This window comes from Lethenteron reissneri, unplaced genomic scaffold (assembly GCF_015708825.2).
Source record: "Lethenteron reissneri isolate LAM-NWPU_2019-01 unplaced genomic scaffold, ASM1570882v1 scaffold_138, whole genome shotgun sequence".
In the NCBI taxonomy this organism is placed as follows: Eukaryota; Metazoa; Chordata; class Hyperoartia; order Petromyzontiformes; family Petromyzontidae; genus Lethenteron; species Lethenteron reissneri.
In genome coordinates this window covers 58,368-69,595 of record NW_026891091.1, presented here as the reverse complement: position 1 = coordinate 69,595, position 11,228 = coordinate 58,368, and the positions used below count along the sequence as shown (strand labels likewise).

The following is an 11,228-nucleotide window of genomic DNA, read 5'->3' as shown; positions in this document are numbered from 1 at the left end:
GGGGGCTCTCTCTGCCCCCCCCCACCCCGCCCTCTCCTCCTCCTCCTCCTCCCATCTCTCCCCCCACTCCACGTCACCCAACAAGCGAGCTCCCATTGCCAGGGTTCTCATTGCCGACGGCTTCGGGAAGTGTTTCAGGGGACGCGTGAGGATTTAACTTAGACGCTACCGCCACAACCACCACTACTACTGCCACAACCACAACCACCGCCGCAACCACCGCCGCCACCACCGCTGCCACCACAACGCTCCCCCACACCCCGCGTAGCCTCTAACAGACTGTCGGGGCAAGCGCTGTGTCACACACACGCACACACACACACACACCCAATCACTCACTCACCCACCCACTTATTCACCCACTTACTCACCCACCCAATCACTAACTCACCCACCCACTCTGCCACCCAATAACTCACCCACCCACGAACTCAACCACCCACCCACTGACTCAACCACCCACCCACTGACTCAACCACCCACCCAATCACTCACTCACTCACCCACTAATTCACCCACCTACCTAATCACTCACTCACCCACTAACTCACCCACCCAATCACTCACTCACTCACCTACCTAATCACTCACTCACCCACTAACTCACCCACTAACTCACCCGCCCACCCAATCACCCACCCACCAACTCACCCACCCACCCAATCACACACTCACCCATACACACACACACCACGGATTCCCAGCAAGTGTTGACGGAACACAAAACACCTCAAAGGAGGGATTGATGGGCACGGAACGGAGCGACAGAGATGGCCACAGAGGGAGGGAGGGAGGGGAGGGAGGGGAGGGGAGGGGGCGAACGTGAGAAACGACAACTAACTACCACTACTAACACTAACTATCACTAACTAGTACTACTAACTAGCACCTACTACCACTACCGACACTATTCACTACTAGAGACTACAACGACTAGGACTCGGACAAACACACACACAGAGCCCCCCCCCCCATCTCCCCTCCCCCCACCACAACCCCCCCACCGTACCCCCCACTACCCCCCACCCACCCACAACCCCCACCCCCCACACCTTCCCCGCCCACCAATCAAAAATAAAATGAAAGGGCCGACAGCCGTCACAGTGAGCAGGGTAACTGAGTGTCTCTGTGTGTGACTGTGTGTGTGTGTCTGTGTGAGTGTGGGTGAGTGTGTGTGTGTGAGTAAGTGTGACTGTGTGTGTGACTGTGTGTGACTGTGTGTGTGACTGTGTGTGTGACTGTGTGTGTGACTGTGTGTGAATGTGTGTGACTGTGTGTGTGACTGTGTGTGACTGTGACCCTTCTAGTGACACAAAAACGAAAGGTAGCCACGATGCTGGTGATGTTGATAACGACGGTGACTGTGGTGACGATGGTGGTGATGGTGGTGGTGATGGCGGTGATGGCGGTGGTGATGGTGGTGATGATGGTGATGATGGTGGTGATGATGGTGGTGATGGTGGTGATGTTGATGGTGGTGGTGACGGTGGTGACGATGGTGATGGTGGTGATGGTGATGACGATGCTGGTGATGCTCATGGTGATGATGGCGGTGATGGTGACGATGGTGACGATGATAATGCTCATGGCGGTGATGGTGATGCTGGTGATGCTCATGGTGATGATGATGGTGGTGACGATGGTGATGATGCTGGTGATGCTCATGGTGATGCTCATGGTGGTGATGGTGACGATGGCGGTGATGGTGATGATGGTGATGACCGTGGCGGTGGCGACGATGACGACGTTCGACCACGACGACCGCGACGTTCTGCTCCTGCTGCTGCTGCTGCTCCTGCTGCTGCTGCTGCTGCTGCGGCTACTGCTGCTGCTGCTGCAGCGTCAGCGTTATACATTGATGAAGATGTCATGGGGCGAGGTGGCGGCGAGGTGGTGGTGGTGCTGGTGGTGCTGATGGTGGTGGTGGTGGGGCTCTTCATCCCCTACCCGGGTCCACGCATCGTAGACCAACACAGCCTGCAACGCACACACACACGCACACACGCACACGCGCACACACGCACGCACACACACACGTACGCAGACACACGCGCACACACACGCACGCACACGCGTACACACACGCGCGCACGCACACACAGACACGTACACACGTACACACACGCACACACACATATGCACACGCGCACACACACGCGCACACACACACACGTACACACACACATGTGCACGCACACACACAGTGTTAGAGCTGTGTGTGTACCAGTGTGTGTGTGTGTCATACACCAAAACAACTTGCACACACGCACGGGCACACGCACCGTGTTAGATGAGTGTGTGTGTACCAATGTGCGAGTCAGTCCCTGTGTGTGTCAGCCTGTGTGTCAGTCTGTGTCAGTCTGTGTGTGTCAGTCTGTGCGTATCAGTCTGTGCGTGTCAGTCTGTGCGTGTCAGTCTGTGTGTGTCAGTTTGTGTGTCAGTCTGTGTGTCAGTCTGTGTGTGTCAGTCTGTGTGTGTCAGTCTGCGTATATCAGTCTGCGCGTATCAGTCTGCGCATGCCAGTATGCGCGTGTCAGTATGCGTGTATCAGTCTGCGTGTATCAGTCTGCGTGTATCAGTCTGTGTCAGCCTGTGTGTGTCAGTCTGTGTGTGTCAGTCTGTGTGTATCATCCTGTGTGTATCAGTCTGTGTGTATCAGTTTGTGTGCATCAGTCTGTGTGTACCAGTCTGTGTGTATCAGTCTGTGTGTATCAGTTTGTGTGTATCAGTTTGTGTGCATCAGTCTGTGTGTATTAGTCTGCGTGCGTCAGTCTGCGTGCGTCAGTCTGCGTGTATCAGTCTATGTGTCAGTCTGCGTGTATCAGTCTGCGTGTATCAGCCTGCGTGTGTCAGCCTGCGTGTATCAGCCTGTGTGTCAGTCTGTGTGTGTCAGTCTGTGTGTATCAGTCTGTGTGTATCAATCTGTGTGTGTCAGTCTGTGTGCGTATCAGTCTGTGTCAGTATGTGTGTCAGTCTGTGTGTGTCAGTCTGTGTGTATCAGTCTGTGTGTGTCAGTCTGTGTCAGTCTGTGTCAGTCTGTGTGTGTCAGTCTGTGTCAGTATGTGTGTCAGTCTGTGTGTGTCAGTCTGTGTGTATCAGCCTGTGTGTGTCAGCCTGTGTCAGTCTGTGTCAGTCTGTGTGTGTCAGTCTGTGTGTGTCAGTCTGTGTGTGTCAGTCTGTGTCAGTCTGTGTGTGTCAGTCTGTGTCAGTATGTGTGTCAGTCTGTGTGTGTCAGTCTGTGTGTGTCAGTCTGTGTGTATCTGTGTGTGTCATTCCGTGTGTATCATCCTGTGTGTATAATCCTGTGTGTATCAGTGTATCTATCTGTGTGTATCTGTGTGTATCAGTGTATCTACCTGTGTGTATCTGCCTGTGTGTATCTGCCTGTGTGTATCATCCTGTGTGTATCAGTGTATCTACCTGTGTGTATCAGTGTATATGCCTGTGTGTATCAGTGTATCTACCTGTGCGTATCTGCCTGTGTGAGTCAGTGTCTACTTTGGGGCCCAGCGGGGAGGCTGCAAGGCGCCTACCCGTAGTGGTAGGCAGAGGTAGGTGGGACGGCCGTACCTCTTAGTGGTATCCGTTGGTAAAAGCCGTCGCTATGAGCGGACCCTAAGGGGGGAGACAGAGCCGTTACCGTGAGCAACAACTACCACCACCCACCCCACGTACCTCCCCCCCCCACCCCCCCTAGTATCTGGGAGGCCACGGTGGCTGGGAGATGTCGACTACCTCGCTTGGTACGCAGGTGATATGTTAACTACCTCGCCTGGTACGCAGGAGGTCGTGGGTCCTGCTGTGCAGTTGGAGTCTGTGTCTCTCCCGTGGTGAGATGTTGACTACCTCGCCTGGTCTGCAGGTGAGATGTTGACTACCTCGCATGGTCTGCAGGAGGTCGTGGGTTCTGTGAGATGTTGACTACCTCACCTGGTCTGCAGGTGAGATGTTGACTACCTCGCATGGTCTGCAGGAGGTCGTGGGTCCTGCTGTATATTTGAAGTCTGTGTCTCTCTCCCCGTGGTGAGATGTTGACTACCTCGCCTGGTCTACAGGAGGTCGTGGGTCCTATGAGATGTTGACTACCTCGCCTGGTCTACAGGATGTCGTGGGTCCTGCTGTATATTTGGAGTCTGTGTCTCTCCCGTGGTGAGATGTTGACTACCTCGCCTGGTACGCAGGTGATATGTTAACTACCTCGCCTGGTACGCAGGAGGTCGTGGGTTTCTGTGAGATGTTGACTACTTCGCCTGGTCTACAGGTGAGATGTTGACTACCTCGCCTGGTCTACAGGTGAGATGTTGACTACCTTGCCTGGTCTACAGGTGAGATGTTGACTACCTCGCCTGGTCTACAGGTGAGATGTTGACTACCTCGCCTGGTCTACAGGTGAGATGTTGACTACCTCGCATGGTACGCAGGAGGTTGTGGGTTCTGTGAGATGTTGACTACCTCGCCTGGTCTGCAGGAGGTCGTGGGTCCTGCTGTATATTTGGAGTCTGTGTCTCTCCGTGGTGAGATGTTGACTACCTCGCCTGGTCTCTGTGGGTGTCTCTGTGGGTGTCTCTGTGGGTGTCTCTGTGGGTGTCTGAGTCTCTGTATGGGTCTGTGTGGGTCTCTATGAGTATGGGTCTCTGTGGATCTCTGTGTGTGTGTATGTTAGTGTGTCTGTGTGTGTACGCGTGTGTTGGTGAGCGGTGGGTGTAGTGACGATTATCTGAACCGGTCCTGGGCCTCCCCTAGGTCGACTCAGCCTCAAATGAGTACCTGGTGCGGTGTGTAGTGAACATCGCTAGCACTGGGGAGACAAAGGCGGCTGGGCGTGGCGCTGGCCACCCACCCCCTCGTGTGCCGTGCCGGCCTTCATAGGTGCTGCTTCTTGCTAACACCACTTGCCCCTACAGTCTGTTACAGGCTACACGGCGGATCTTTGTCTTTGTGTGTCTATCGAGTGTGTGTGTGCGTGTACATGAGTGTATGTGTGTACATACTAGAATGTGTGTGTGTACATACATGTGTGTACCGAGTGTGTACATGAGTGTGTGTACATATACATGTGTAAATATAGATTTATATAGTGTGTATATATACACGAGTGTGTGTATATAGTGTATATATATGAGTGTGTGTATATAGTGTGTGTGAACATGAGTGTATATACTAGTGTGTTTGTATATACACGTGTGTGTGCGTTGCGTACCCCCAGGCTATGAGAAAAGGCCTGTGCAGGCTGCGGGCTGCCCGCCCCCACGTATATACACGAGTGTGTAGTGTATATACGAGTGTGTGCGTTGCGTACCCCCAGGCTGTGTGAGGCCTGCGCTGGCTGTGTAGTGTGTGTATAGTACATGTGTAGTGTGTGTGTAGTGTGTGTGTACGAGTGTGTGTACGAGTGTGTGCGTGTGTGTGTACGAGTGTATAGTGTGTGTAGTATGTTTAGTGTGTGCGTGTGTACGAGTGTGTGTGTGTACACGTGTGTGCGTGTTTATAAACACACGCACACCACACACGTGTCGTACCCCCAGGCTGTGTGAGAAGGCCTGCACAGGCTGTGTATAGTGTGTACGAGTGTGTGTATATAGTGTGTATAGTGTATATATAGTGCGTGTATAGTGTGTGTATAGTGTGTATAGTGTGTGTACACGCGTGTGCGTGTTTATAAACACACACACACACACACGTGTCGTACCCCTAGGCTGAGAAGGCCTGTGCTGGCTGTATATAGTGTATAGTGTGTGTGTGTGGTGTGTGTAGTGTATATAGCACGTGTGTGTGTAGTGTGTATAGTGTGTATACATGTGTGTGTATAGTGTGTGCGTGTATACGTGTGTATATACTAGTGTGTACACGTGTGTGCGTGTGTTTATAAACACACACACACACACACGTGAGTGCCGTACCCCCAGGCTGTGTGAGAAGGCCTGCACAGGCTGTGTATAGTGTGTGTGTACGAGTGTGTGTATAGTGTATAGTGTGTATATAGTGTGTATAGTGTATATAATAGTGTGTGTATAGTGTGTGTACACGAGTGTGCGTGTTTATAAAACACACGCACACACGTGAGTGCCGTACCCCCAGGCTGTGTGAGAAGGCCTGCGCAGGCTGCGGGCTGCCTGCCCCCACGTAGCCGCCCCCCCCGGCGTCCTGGCTGGGCCCCGGGGGGCCTGCCCCGTACACATCGCCCATGGGACCCGGGCTGGTGGGGCCGGGGAAAACCGCCGGGTCGGCTGCCCCGGGCCCCGCGGGAGAGGGGGGCGCTTCCGAAGCCGGGCTGACCGGCGTACCGCACTCAGCACTGTGGGGGGGGGAGTGGTGGGGGGGGGTGGTATACTCACTCACTCACCACCACACTCACACCACCTCCACCACAGTCACCACCACCACCCACTCACTACTACCTCCACCACACTTACCTCCACCACCCACTCACCACCACCACACTCACCAACGATCACCTTCACTACACTTCACCACCACCACCACGCTCGCCACCACACACACCACCACCGCCACATGTCACCACACCACCACCACCGCCACATGCACTCACACACCACACACACACACACACACCACACACCACCACGAACACCACCAACACACACACACACTCACACACCACACACACACCACACACCACCACACCCACCACACACCCACTCAACACACACACCATTCACTCACTCACACACCACACACACCACACACACCACACACCACCACACACCCACTCACACCACTCACACCACACCACACACCACCACACACCACACACACACTCACACACCACACAACCCACCACATTCACTCACTCACACACCACACACACCACCACACACACACACCACCACACACCCACTCACACAACCACACACACCACATTCACTCACTCACACACTCACACACACACCACCCACCACACACACTCACTGACCACACACTCTCACTCACCGGCGTTGGTGAGCGCGTCGTGGCTACTGGGCGGCGGCTGATGCATCGGTGACCCGGCGGGCCCCGTGTGGTGCTGCTGCTGCTGCTGGTGGTGTGGTGGTGGGTGCTGCTGGTGGTGGTGGTGGTGCGGCGGTGCGGCACCACGGCGTGTGAGCTCGCCGCGGTGAAGCGCCGGGCGCCCGCCCCCCATCGCCGGGCCCCCCCGCCCCCCCTCCCCCGCCGCCCCCCCCGTACTCGGCGTAGGAGAAGGTGGCCGTGGCCGTGGCGGCCGCGGCGGCTGCTGCTGCGCGGCAGCGGCGGCGGCGGCGGCACCGGCACGGTGGTCACCGGGAGACGTAGCCGTAGTCGGGGAAGGCTGTGGGGTGACACAGAGGCATAGATACACAGATAGAGATATACACAGATACAGAGGCAGATAGATAGATACACACGCATAGAGATACACACAGATACACACACAGAGGCAGATAGATACACAGATAGAGATATACACAGATACAGAGGCAGATAGATAGATACACACGCATAGAGATACACACAGATACACACACAGAGGCAGATAGATACACAGATAGAGAGACACAGAGGCAGACAGAGAGACACAGATAGATACACACACACAGACACAGACAGAGATACACATACACACATACACACACAGACACACACACAGACACACACACACGGTGATCACCGGGAGACGCGTAGAAGCCGTAGTCGGGGAAGGCTGCGGGGTGACACAGAGACACGCAGATAGAGACACAGATAGATACACACACACAGACACAGACAGAGACACCACACAGAGGGAGATAGAGACACAGATAGATACACACACACAGACACAGACAGAGACACACACAGAGACACACACAGAGAACACACACAGATAGAACACAGAGACAGATAGACACAGAGGCAGATAGACACACAGAGATACACACAGATACACAGAGACACACACAGAAACACACAGATAGACACAGAGGCAGATAGACACAGAGGCAGATAGATATACAGATAGATACACACACAGACACAGACAGAGATACACATACACACAGACACACACACAGACACACACACACACGGTGGTCACCGGAAGACGCGTAGAAGCCATAGTCGGGAAGGCTGCGGGTGACACAGAGGCAGATAGATAGATACACACACATAGATACACACACATAGAGATACACACAGAGATACAGATAGAGAGACACAGAGGCACACAGAGACACACACAGAGAGACACAGAGGCAGATAGATACACAGATAGATACACAGACACAGACAGAGATACACATACATACACACAGACACACACATACACACAGACAGACACACAGACACACACATACACACATACACACAGACACACAGACACACACACAGACACACAGACACACAGACACACACAGACACACACACACGGTGGTCACCGGGAGACGCGTAGAAGCCATAGTCTGGGAAGGCTGCGGGGTGACACACAGAGGCAGATAGATAGATACACACACATAGATACACACAGAGACACACACAGATAGACACACACAGAGGCAGATAGATACACATGCAGAGATACACACAGAGACAGATAGACACAGAGGCAGATAGACACACAGAGATACACAGAGGCAGATAGACACACAGAGATACACACAGAGATACAGAGACACACACAGAGACACAGAGATACACACAGAGACACAACAGATAGACACAGAGACAGATAGACACAGAGGCAGATAGACACACGAGATACACACAGAGATACAAAGACACACACAGAGACACAGAGACACACACAGATAGACACAGATACACACACACAGAGATACACACACAGAGACACACACACACACAGAGACACACACACACGGAGACACACACACACAGAGACTCACACAAAGGCACACAGAGACACACACACAGGCAGATAGACACACACACACACAGAGACACACACAGACAGACACACAGATGGACACAGACAGATACAGACAGGGTGAGTAGTGGTGAGCGTCAGGGTGAGTGTAGTGGTGAGTAGTGGTGAGTGTAGTGGTGAGTGTAGTGAGTGTCGTGGTGAGCGTAGTAGTGAGCATAGTGGTGAGTGTAGTGGTGAGCGTAGTGGTGAGTGTAGTGGTGAGTGTAGTGGTGAGTGTGGTGGTGAGTGTGGTGGTGAGTGTGTGAGTGTGTGGTGAGGTGTAGTGGTGAGTGTAGTGAGTGTCGTGGTGGGCGTAGTAGTGAGCATAGTGGTGAGTGTAGTGGTGAGCGTAGTGGTGAGTAGTGGTGAGGAGTAGTGAGTGTAGTGGTGAGTGTAGTGGTGAGTGTGGTGGTGAGTGTAGTGGTGAGTGGTGGTGAGTAGTGGTGAGTGTAGTGGTGAGTGTAGTGGTGAGTGTAGTGGTGAGTGTAGTGGTGAGTGTAGTGGTGAGTGTAGTGGTGAGTGTAGTGGTGAGTGTAGTGGTGAGTGTAGTGAGCGTCAGGGTGAGTGTAGTGGTGAGTGTAGTGGTGAGGAGTGGTGAGTGTAGTGGTGAGTGTAGTGGTGAGTGTAGTGGTGAGTGTGGTGAGTAGTGGTGAGTGTGGTGGTGAGTGGTGGTGAGTGTAGTGGTGAGTGTAGTGGTGAGTGTAGGGGTGAGTGTGGTGAGTGTAATGGAGAGTGTAGTGGTGAGTGTAGTGGTGTAGTGGTGAGTGTAGTGGTGAGTGTAGTGGTGAGTGTGGTGAGTAGTGGTGAGTGGTGGTGAGTGTAGTGGTGAGTGTAGTGGTGAGTGTAGTGGTGAGTGGTGGTGAGTGTAGTGGTGAGTGTAGTGAGTAGTGGTGAGTAGTGGTGAGTGGTGGTGAGTGTAGTGGTGAGGAGCTGTTTACCCGCCGCTCCACGCGCTGTCATGGCCGCCGTCACCTGACCATATGCTGCAGCCGCAGGGAATCCTGGGTAGAGAAAGAGTGGTGGGATGAGTGGTGGGTGAGTGGTGGATGAGTGGTGGGTGAGTGGTGGGGTGAGTGGTGGGCGAGTGGTGGGCGAGTGGTGGGTGAGTGGTGGGTGAGTGGTGGGCGAGTGGTGGGCGAGTGGTGGGTGAGTGGTGGGGTGAGGTGGTGGTGAGTGGTGGGTGAGTGGTGGGGCGAGTGGTGGGTGAGCGGTGGGGTGAGCGGTGGGGTGAGCGGTGGTGAGCGGTGGGTGAGTGGTGGGGTGAGCGGTGGGGTGAGTGGTGGGTGAGTGGTGGGGTGAGTGGTGGGGTGAGTGGTGGGGTGAGTGGTGGGATGAGTGGTGGGGTCAGTGGCGAGGTGAACGGCGGTGAGCGATGGGTGAGTGGTGAGTGGCGGTGGGGTGAGTGTCGCGGTGAGTGGTGGGGTGTGTGGCGGGGTGAGTAGTGGGTGAGTGGTGGGGTAAGTGGTGGGGTGAGTGGTGGGGTGAGTAGTGAGTGAGTGGTGAGTGGTGAGCGGTGGGGTGAGTGTCGTGGTGAGTACCAGGGATGTGAGTGTAGTAGTGGGAGTAGTGGTGAGTGTCGTCGTGAGTAGTGGTGAGTAGTGGTGAGTGTACTAGTGGTGAGTGTAGTGGTGGTAGTGGTGAGTGTAGTAGTGGTGAGTAGTGGTGAGTGTACTAGTGGTGAGTAGTGGTGAGTAGTGGTGAGTGTAGTGGTGAGTAGTGGTGAGTGTAGTAGTGGTGGGTAGTGGTGAGTGTACTAGTGGTGAGTAGTGGTGAGTAGTGGTGAGTAGTGGTGAGTGTAGTAGTGGTGAGTGTAGTAGTGGTGAGTAGTGGTGAGTGTACTAGTGGTGAGTAGTGGTGAGTGTGGTGAGTGTGGTGGTGAGTGTAGTGGTGAGTAGTGGTGAGTGTACTAGTGGTGAGTGGTGAGTGTACTAGTGAGTAGTGGTGAGTGTGGTGGTGAGTGTGGTGTGGTGTAGTGGTGAGTGTGGTGGTGTGTGGTGTGTGTGGTGGTGAGTGTCGTGGTGAGTGTCGTGGTGAGTAGTGGTGAGTAGTGGTGAGTGTGGTGAGTGTCGTGGTGAGTAGTGGTGAGTGTAGTGGTGAGTAGTGGTGAGTAGTGGTGAGTGTACTAGTGGTGAGTAGTGGTGAGTGTAGTGGTGAGTAGTGGTGATGTAGTAGTGGTGAGTAGTGGTGAGTGTACTAGTGGTGAGTAGTGGTGAGTGTAGTGGTGAGTAGTGGTGAGTAGTGGTGAGTAGTGGTGAGTGTACTAGTGGTGAGTAGTGGTGAGTGTAGTGGTGAGTAGTGGTGAGTGTAGTGGTGAGTGTGGTGGTGAGTGTAGTGGTGAGTAGTGGTGAGTAGT

The 11,228-nt window shown here is 54.0% G+C and overlaps 1 pseudogene; it reads right to left on the bottom strand.

Moving 5' to 3' along the window:
* Positions 1-1,050: 1,050 nt before the first annotated feature.
* The window catches only part of LOC133362131 (POU domain, class 3, transcription factor 3-like), a 19,116-nt pseudogene continuing 8,938 nt past the window's right edge, over positions 1,051-11,228 (bottom strand).